An 11414-nucleotide genomic window follows, 5' to 3' on the forward strand; every position below is an offset into this window, starting at 1 on the left:
TCAGGATTTTTCTAACTGAGGGCAGAAGAGAGGTGTCTTCCCGCTCTGGTCAAAGCTGGTGGTTACAGCTGCAGCAACGTGAGGAAAGCTGATCTGAACAAATAGTCAATACACACTAAATTCTCCACGGTGTTCAAATTCCTGGACCACGTTACAGGGGAGGCAGCCTCCACTTCAGTCCTGTCCCCTTACCTCCCATTCCCCCTTTAAAGCCATCTGAGTGGGGCTCATGACATTTGTGGCCACTAAAGTGGCTTCTCCTTTCCTTCCATCTGGGATGTAATCTCTGCTAAAACAGAGAAAAAAGACTCTTTTTTAGGCTGAGTCGTGCAGCTTACAGGATATTGGTTCTCTGACCGGAGATCGAACTGGGGGCCCTGGCGGTGAGACTGCCAGGGGATCTCCCCGCTTCCCCCAGCAAAAGACTTTTGAGTATAATATAATACCAGAATTATGCTATAAGAAGTAGTCAAAATCAGCAAGAGAAAAACTGTTTCGCAGTTGCTTCATACTGAAGAAACCAAAGGACTGAACGCCTCTTCTGGAGTAGAAACTGGAGGGAAATGCATGGATTTCTGACTGGTGGCAAAGCAGAAAGGGGAGGACAGGTGGAAGGGGGACTACAGGGAAGAGATCACTAAAGATTTAAAAGATAATTTGAGAGGTAAAAGAACTATGTTCACCATCCTCTGCATTAGCTAATAGTAAGATACTCTTCTTGAACTATGTCATCATATCTTTCCTAACATGAGCAGCAGAACAAAGGGTATATAAGTGTCCCGCCGACCTCAAGAGTATTGTGTAGTATGAATGGACAAGCAAAGGAGGCTAACAGAAAAATGCCCACCATGAGGAGCCTTCAGTCTCATCTTCTGATTCCCTGGGTATCTATTATCACCTCCCCCACACTCTCATCACCTGGACAGACTCAGTGAGGCATGTTTCTATTGAAAAGGACCTCAAGTTCTTGGTGAAGGTGCAGAACAAGACCCCTCCACACACCACCGACAGTGTTCCCAGAGCACAGCACTGCTCATGCTATCAGGCATGTGCCCCTGCCTGCAACAGACTGTGGCTACCCCACCTTCCCACATGCCCCTGAACTCCCATGGCTGCAGTTCTCTGACTCCTCTTGGGTGTCTATATACAGGTAAGAAACTGGTCCTATGGGGTGAAAAGGATATGGACTAGCAAGAGAAATAAGAGAGCTATACAAAGTACCCAGTCTTCTGGAATGAGGATCATTTTGCCCTTTTCCCCTCCCAGACGAGATGTTTTTTCTGCTCCTAATAAAGCTTTAGAACAAGACTAAGAATCTGCATGGCTACAACTTCACTAAACAGACAAAGGCCTACATAAAGTCCACACAACTGCACATATTTTAAAATCACTTGCTAGAGTACCTCCACTTCAATGATGTCATCCAGCGACCCCAACAAAAGAACTATTTCAATGTCTTGAACTTTGCAGTCAAGCAACATGTTATGCTTCTCTAACCGATTGTGTTCCAGAGAACTCTGAAGGATCACAACTTCTTTTTGCCATTTTCCCACTTCCCTGCAAAAACACAGATATGAAAAAGTGATTATATTTTACTAATTAAATAAAATTCCATCAAGGAAGAAAAACATGTTTATAAACTTACATGAAAAAAATATTTTTTCTTTCAAGTGCTGTTAAGTTGCAGAGTTAGCCCATGAATGCTTGTAATTTAAACTTTAACACTCCTGACAAAGGCCATGAATATAATTATTTAATCCAAGGAACATTTCCAGTAATAAACATTATTAATCAGGCTAGCAACAATACAGTGCTCTCCAAGTTACCTTATTTTTACATCTGTACAATTTTCAAGCTGTATCTCTCTCAATATAAGTTCTACGTTTTAGAACCTCACACCAAGAGAAAGCATCTGTTAGCAAGATAAATGTCTTACCAATTAAGTCATTACACACCTAATAGTCTAAACTTTATTACTACCATCACCACCACTAATGTAAGGCCTTCTATCTTAATGAGGGCTTAGGAGTTTTACCAGTTGAAACAAAAGAGGGGACTTTAAAGAGTACCCAGAAGACTAAAAATAAAAGAAACTAAATTAAGAATTATATGGTTTTCAAGAATCTGATGATAGAGATGTGGTTCTATTTAAATTAAATGTGAGCCAAAAAAATCATGCATAAACAAACTTAATTCCACTCAAAAATCTTAGACAAAGAATTTTCTGGCAGGATCTTGAAATACCAAGACTTTGAACATTGTGACATATTCAAGTTTGAGCAAAAACAGAACTTACTGCACCTGTTCACTTAAGGTTGTATCAATCACACTCAGGAGAGCAGATATCACTGGTTCAACAGGCCAGTGGACTCAAAAGTGCTACTGATCATCATCACAGCAAAGACATGCTCATCACATGCAAGGTACTGGTCTAAGTCCCATATGAACTCATTTAATCCTTACAACTGTTCTATGACGTAGGCACTATTACCATCCCCACTTTACTGATAAGAAAATGAAGGCACCACAGACAAGCAGCACAGCTGGGACCTGGAACCATGCAGTATGGCTCCAGATTCTACACCTCACTCGCAATGCTCTGTCACACAGACTAGCAGGGTCTTCCTAACAGGAAAGGACCGGTGTCAAGGAGATTTATGGTAAGGAAGCTGAACCTCCAATCTGGCCACCTGATGCGAAGAACTGACTCATTTGAAAAGACCCTGATGCTGGGAAAGATTGGAGGCGGGAGGAGAAGGGGATGACAGAGGATGAGATGGTTGGATGGCATCACCGACTCAATGGGCATGAGTTTGAGTAAACTCCAGGAGTTGGTGATGGACGACAGGGAGGCCTGGCATGATGCAGTTCGTGAGGTCGCAAAGAGTCAGACATGACCGAGCGACTGAACTGAACTGAACTCTTTGTATAGGTCTGTTTTTACTCATTTAAAAGTGCTATTCACTCTAAACAACTAACCACCTCTCTTGTTTTTACCCCTAAGTTGTAATGCTTGATAGATGCAATAGGAGACCAAAAGCCACATAAAGGTACATATTCAAATAATAAAACTTCTATAATAAACTTCAAATTGATGGTAAACATTTTTTAAACTCCGATAAACTTTTTAGTCACCTATCAATGGCCAAAAACTTCTTTCGTTCCTCTTCAATCTGAGCTTGGACTTTCTCAACGTTGGTAGTCTGAGTGACAAATTCATCCTTAAGTTGCTGCTGTTTTTCCATGAGTTCATCCACAATTTTCAGACAATTTTCTTCAACCTGTATGGAGATGACTTACATTATAGGTTTACCACCTTTTACATTAATAAGGCCAACAGGTCATCTTATTATTAATACAACCATACCAGTCATTCCAAGATAAACCCTGTCCTGCATGCTGCCAGAGCCTCCACTGTAGAATGTGACCCACTCCTGTTTACACTCCCAGGTAATCACTACCTACCTTTCTCTTTCACTTTGGATTCATTTCCCAGCTTGCTGCCATCTGACTTCTGTTTCCACTGTCCAGTGAAAACATTCCTCCTCCCAGACTTTACCTTCTTGGCTTTAACTTTAGTCTTTTCACTTTAACTTTGCTCACTTCCTTTCTCCTCACACCCTGGGGATCACGGCTCTCTTCATAACCAAGGCAACCACTTCTTCCGGAACTCCATCCCTGCTCCACTGCTCTTCGCGGCCTACTCTCTGAATTTACACAATGGATTCAATCTACTCCCACAGACCAGTCTGGACTTCTCCTGTTATACACATGCTTGCTAACGACCTGTCGGAAACTGCTTTTTAGATGTCACACAGGGAAGTCATGCTCCACAGGTCCACAATTTTCTCTCCTTAATCTCTCCTCCTATCCACCAATCACCCAAGTGAGAATTGAGGACCATCCTCTCAACATCTAGTAATTCATGAAGCTGAGCAGATTTTACATCAAGTATTTCTCAAATCTGTACCCCTCCCCCAACCTTCTATCACTATTAGAGCTTTTCAGGAACTCAACAAATGCTTAGTCATCAAGGAAAGTCATCATTTTAATGACACTCTGGTCATGCATCATTAATTACCTTCTTTAGGTTATCAATGTCTTCTCTACCTTTCTGGATAGTTTCTTTTAATGTGTTAATCTTATTCAGTTTCTTCTTCAGCTGATTGCGACTATATTCAAGTTGAATATTAAGCCGAGTTTTTTGTTTCTCAAATTCTAATCTAGTATAATAAAGTCAAACATTACAAGTGGTAAACAGAGTCCTTTAACTTTTAAAAATTTTTTTGGTTTTTATTATGGAAAACTTCAAACAAATACAAACATAAAAAAAAGAACACTACAATGGATTCCCATACAGCTATTAGCCAACTCTAATAAGTAATTCATAGTCGATCTTGTTTTACCTATAATCCCACTTATTACTCCTTCCCATCACTAATTTAAAGCAAATTTCAGGCATCATGTAATTTTTCATCAATAAATATTTTAATATGTTTCTCTGAAAGTGAAGTGACTTTTAATACGTAATCATAAACTTCTATTATAGGTAGAAATGGTAACATCCTTAATATCAAAGTGCTATCTTTGCCAAATTTCCTGATTCTCATTAATTAAAAAAACTGGTTTGTTTGAATCAGGATTCATACACTGCATATGAATGTGTTTCTTAAATCCTTGACAATCTATAGTTTCCTTATCTTTTCCTTTAAGTTACACTTCATATGCTTATTCTGTTTAGTCAATTAATCTTTTCAAACAGTAGTTCATTCATAAACTCCAAACTTGGGAGTTCAAGAACATGTTCTTTCCTGATGTACTTTCTTACTGTGTGAGCTTCATAAACTCCCCATAAAGAAGCCCAGTATCAAAAAGACAGTTTCTTCAGTAAGTGGTGCTGGGAAAACTGGACTTCTTTTATATGTAAAGAAGAAAATTAGAACATCCTCTAACACCATATACAAAAATAAACTCAAAATGGATTAAAGGCCAGAATGCAGGATGAGAAACCATAAAACTCCTAGAGGAAAACATAGGCCGAACACTGACATAAACTGTAGCCACATTTTTTTGAATCTGTCTCCTAAAGCAAAGGAAATAAAAGCAAAAATAAACAAATGGTACCTAATTAAACTTGTAAGCTTTTGTACAGCAAAGGAGACCATTGATAAAAGGAAAAGACAACCTACCAAATGTGAGAAAATATTTGCAAATGATATAACTGCTAAGGTGTTAATATCCAAAATATACAATCAGCTCAAACGACTCAAAACCAAACAAACAACCGATGAAAAAATGGGCAGAAGATCTGAGTAGACAAATTTCCAAAGAGGAAACACAGATGGCCAACAGATAAACGAAAAGATACTCAACACTGTTAATCAACAGGGAAATACAAATCAAAGTCACCTCACACCTGTCAGAATGGCTATTGTTAAAAAGAACACAAATAACAAATGCTGGCAAGGATTTAGAGAAAAAGGAACCCTGGTACACTGTTGGCAGGGATGTAAATTGGTACAGCCACTATGGAAAACAATATGGAGATTTCTAAAAATAAAAAAATTAAAAATAGAACTACCATTATGACCCAGCACTTGCACTTCTGGGTACATAAAAAAAAACTGAATGTAAATAAAAAATATTTACATTCTAAATAAAAAAGATACATGCACCCCACTGTTCATAGCAGCATTATTTACAACTGCCAAGATAAGGAAGCAAATGAAGTGTCCATCAACAAATGAATGGATAAAGATGTATACACACAGTGGAATACTATTCAGCTATAAAATAGAACAAAATTTTGCCATTTGCAACGTGGATGGACTTGAAGGGTATTATGCTAAGTGAAGTAAGTCAGACAAATACTATATGCTATAACTAATATGTGGAATCCAAAAAATTACAACAAACTGGTGAATATAACAAAAAAGAAGCAGACACAGAAAATAAACTAGTGGCTATCAATGAGGAGAGGGATGGAGAAAGGAGCAACATAGCGGGAGGGGATTCAGAGGTGCAAATTAGTGGGTATACAATAAACTACAATGATATACTGAATAACACAGGGAATATAATCAGTATTTTATGATAACAATGGAGTTTATTCTTTGAAAACTATGAATCATTACACTGTACACCTGTAACTATATAATACTGCATATCAACTATAAATCAATAAAAGTCATATCTTAAAAAGAAGAATTCCAAGGATGAACTGTAGCTCATCCTTTCTCCATCTACCCTCCCTCACACAACCTGCTAATAGAATCATTCATATAAGAAACATTTTAAAGCACTAATTGTATCCAACACTGTGCTAAATACTACTAATACAAAGGCAACAACAGCAGTAATGACAAAAGAAGAGTAATATTTAATGTGTTGTTCACTGCTAAGTCATGTCCAACTCTTTGCAACACTATGGGGTGTACACGTCCAGGCTTCCCTGTACTTTAGCATCTCCCAGAGTTTGCTTAAACTCCTGTCCATTGAGTCAGTGATGCTGTCCAACCATCTCATCCTCTGTTGCCCCCTTCTTCTCCTGCCCTCAGTCTTTCCCAACATCAGAGGTTTTTTCCAATGAGTCAGCTCTTCACATCAGGTGGCCAAAGTACTGGAGCTTCAGGATCAGTCCTTCCAATGAATATTCAGGTTTGATCTCCCTGCAGTGCAAGAGACACTCAGGAGTCTTCTCCAATATCACAGTTCAAAAGCATCAATTCTTTGGTGCTCACCTTCTTTATGGTCCAACTCACACATCCATACATGACTACTGGAAAACCATAGCTTTCAGTCTATGGACCTTTGTCAGCAAAGTGATGTCTCTGCTTTTTAATATGCTGCCTAGGTTTGTCATGGCTGTCCTTCCAAGGAGCATACATCTTTTAATCTCATGGCTGCAGTCACCATCACAGTGATTTTTTGAGCCCATAAAACCTGTCACTGTTTCAACTTTTTCCCTTGCTATTTTTCCATGAAGTGATGAGACCAGAAGCCATTATCTTACTTTTTGAATGCTGAATCCTAGGCCAGCTTTTTCACCCTCCTGTTTTCACTTTCATCAAGAGGCTCTCTAGTTCCTCTTCATTTTCTTCCATTAGAGTGGTATGATCTGCATATTGATATTGTCATTGATATTACTTCTGGCACTCTTGATTCCAGCTTGTTATTCATCCAGCCTGGCATTTTGCATGATGTACTCTGCATGTAAGTTAAATAAGCAGAGTGACAATATACAGCCTTGACAGACTCCTTTCCCAATTTGGAACCACTCTGTTGTTCCATGTCTGGTTCTTATTATTGCTTCTTGTCCTGTATACAGGTTTCTTAGGAGACAGATAAGGTGGCGTCTGGTTGTCCCATCTCTTTTAAGAATTTTCCACAGTTTGTTGCGATCCACACAATCAAAGGCTTTAGTATAGTCAGTGAAGCAGAAGTACATGTTTTTCTGGAATTATATTGCTTTCTCTATGATCCAACTAATGTAGGCAATTTGATCTCTGGTTCGTCTTTTCTAAATCCAGCATGTACATCAGCAAGGTCTCAGTTCATGTACTGCTGAAGCCTAGTTTGAAGGATTTTGAGCATGGCCTTGCTAGCACGTGAAATGAGTGCAACTGGATGGTAGTTTGCACATTCTTTGGCAATGCCTTCCCTTGGGATTGGAATGAGAACTGACCCTTTTCCAGTTCTGTGGCCACTGCTGAATTTTCCAAATTTTTGACATATTGAGTGCAGTACTTTAACAGTACCATCTTTAAGGATTTGAAATAGCTCAGCTGGAATTCTATCACCTCCACAAGCTTTGTTGGCAGTAATGCTTCCTAAGGCCCCTTGACTTCACACTCCAGGATGTCTGGTTCTAGGTGAGTGACCATACCATCATGGTTATCTAGATCATTAGACCTTTTTTGTATAGTTCTTCTGTGTATTTTTGCCATCTCTTCTGTTTCTGTTACGTCCATACCATTTCTGTCCTTTACTGTGCCCATCCTTGCATTAAATGTTCCATTGATATTTCCAGTTTTCTTGAAGAAATCTGTCATCTTTCCCATTCTGTTGTTTTCCTCTATTTCTCTGCACTGTTCACTTGAGAAGGCTTTCTCATCTCTCCTTTCTAATCTCTGGAATTCTGCACTCAGTTGGGTCTATCTTTCCCTAGGTTTTCACCTCTCTTCTTTTCTCAGCTATTTGTAAAGCCTTCTGAGACAACCACTTTGCCTTGTTGCATTTCTTTTTCTGTAGGATGGTCCAGGTCACTGCCTCCCGTACAGTGTTATGAATTTCCATCCAGAGTTCTTCAGGCACTCTATCAGATCTAATCTCTTGAATCCATTTGTCACCTGTACCATACAATCATGAGGGATTTGACTCAGGTCATACCTGAATGGCCTAGTGGTTTTCCCTACTTTCTCAATTTGAGAAATTGAATTTCGCAAAAAGGAGCTCATGATCTGAGTCGCAGTCAACTCCAGGTTGCTTTTGCTTACTGTATAGAGCTTCTCCACCTTTGGTTACAAAAAATATAATCAATCTGATTTCAGTATTGACCATCTGGTGATGTCCATGTGTAGTCACCTCGTGTTGTTGGAAGAGGGTGTTTGCTATGACCAGTGTGTTCTCTTGACAAAACTCTATTAGCCTTTGTCCTGCTTCATTTTGTACTCCAAGGCCAAATTTACCTGTTACTCCAGGGATCTCTTGACTTCCTACTTTTGCATTCCAATCCCCTATGATGAAAAGGACATCTTTTTCTGTTGTTAGTTCTAGAAAGTCTTGTAGGGCTTCATAGAATCAGTCAATTTCAGGTTCTTCGGCATTACTGGTTGGGGCATAGACTTGGATTACTGTGATATTGAATGGTTTGCCTTGGAAACGACCGAGATCATTCTGTTGCTTTTGAGACTGCCCCAAGTACTGCATTTTGGGCTCTTTTGTTGACTATGAGGACTACTCCATTTCTTCTAAGGGATTCTTGCCCACAGTAGTAGATGGTCATCTGAATTAAATTCACCCTTTATTGTTCATTTTAGTTCACTGATTCCTAAAATGTCATTGTTCACTCTTGCCATCTCCTGCTAGACCACGTCCAATTTACCTTGATTCATCGACCTAATACTCCACGTTCCTATACAATACTGTTCTTTAGAGCATTGGACTTTCTCTTACCACCAGATACATCCACAGCTGAGTGTTGATTCCACTTTGGCCCAGCCTCTTCATTCTTTCTGGAGCAGGGATTAATTCCTCAAAAAGACATAATGATCCCAAACATGAATGTACCTAATCACAAAAATTTTAAAATCATGAAATATAAACTGAGAAAACTGGAAGAAGAGAATGACAGATCCAAAAGTACTTGGAAATTTCAAAACTCCTCTCTTAGGGAACACTAGACCAATTAGACAAGAGTTGGTAAGTACACAAAAGACACCAATCAACTTGACTTAAAAGCTACTCAGAAAATACTCTACCCGATAGAACAATGTATATTCGTTTCAAGAGCACACAGAATATTTATTAAGATATAATACATGCCATACTATCAAATAAGCATCAATCAACTTAAAAGGATTTAAATAATGCAAAATATATTCCTTATCACAATAAAAATCAGTAACAGAAACATATCTAAATCCTCCCCATCACAACAATTTCTGTTAAACAGTACTTCTAAACACCCCATAGATCACAGAACAAAACCACAAAGAATACTAACAAACATTTTAAATGGAATGAAAATGAAATAAAACATACCAGCAGCAGGATAGACCTTAAGCAGTGCTTAAAGGAAAATAAACAGCTTAAATACTTATATTATAAATGAAGAAAAGCATCAAATACATAACAAGCTTCTATCTTAAAAAGTAAGAAAAAAGAGAAGTAAATTAAACCCAAAATAAGTAGCAGCAAGGAAATAAAGACATTAAGAACAGAAGTCAACTACATAGAAACAGATAAACTATAGAGAAAAATCAATGAAGCCAACAGCTGGTCTTAGAAAGGACCATAAAACTGATACAACTCTAGCTAGACATCAAGAAGAAAAGACAAATTAGCAATATCAGGAATGAAAGGGGCATCAATCCAGATCCTATGAAACTGAAAAGGATGAAAGGGGAAATGTTAACAACTTTATACTAATAAATTTGACAACTCAGATGAAACACACAAATATTATTTTCAATACAGAAGCTACCAAAGCTCACTCAAGAAAAAAGATGTCCTGAATGGCCTTATATCTAATAAGGAAACTGAATTTGTGATTTTAAAATATTGCCATAAAGAAAAGTTGGTAGCCAGTGGCTTCACTTGCAAAATTTACCAAACTTTTAGGAAAAAAATAATAAAATTCTACAAAAACTCTCCATGAAAAACAGAGGAGAGAATAATTTCTGACTCATTTTATAAGTCTGGCATTACCTGATACAAAAATGTAAAAAAGAATATTTGCAAGAAAAATAAACTATAGACCAATACTCTTATGAATATAGATATAAAAATCCACACCAAAATTTTAACGAGTCAATCCAAAAATATTTGAAAATAATAATACATGACTCAGTGGGGTTCACCTTAGATATGCTAAGTTGGTTTAATATTCTAAAAAATTAATCACTGTAATTTAGTATATTAATAAGCCACCTCCCCCCAAACTCCAACAGTATTATTATCCCAATAGAGACCAGAAAAAGTATTTGACAAAATTTAACACTCACTCATAACAAAAGAAATTTTAGCAAGCTAGAAACAGAAAGGAATATCCTCCTCTTTTCTGGCAAGTGGCCTGAGGCTGTTTATTTATAGAAAGGTTATACAACTTTATCTACATATGTGGATATTTACAGAGAACTAGAGAATGAGATGGCTGGATGGCATCACCAACTTGATGGACATGAGTTTGAGTGAACTCCGGGAGTTGGTGATGGACAGGGAGGCCTGGCGTGCTGTGATTCATAGGGTCGCAAAGAGTTGGACACGACTGAACGACTAACCTGAACATTTTAATAACCACTGTGTGTGTAATTATTTCCCCATTCTCTTATTGTATATATTTGTGCTTTTTCTCTTTAAAAATTGTGGAATAAAAGAATTAGACCTCTTTATAAAAACAGCAATGTTTATAGCTATTTCTTGATGAACTTAAAGACCACCTCAGGCATAATTCCTTTAAATTATGAAATAATAGTTACATTTATATATAAATAATTGCTTACCAACATCTTTTAATAAAAATACCTTTTTTGGTCAGCCTCCTGTTGCTGTTTAATATGCTTGTTCTCAAATTCACGAATATTTTCTACACCGATTTCTTCACAGAAGTGTTGAAAAATATCATCTTCCACCTTTTAAATTATTTTAAAACCAAATGGTTTTAACAATCAATTTTGCAAAAATATATAGACAAT

The sequence above is a fragment of the Moschus berezovskii genome, chromosome 6 (assembly GCF_049115385.1).
Source record: "Moschus berezovskii isolate FMDL1 chromosome 6, NW_MosBer_1.0, whole genome shotgun sequence".
Taxonomy (NCBI): domain Eukaryota; kingdom Metazoa; phylum Chordata; class Mammalia; order Artiodactyla; family Moschidae; genus Moschus; species Moschus berezovskii.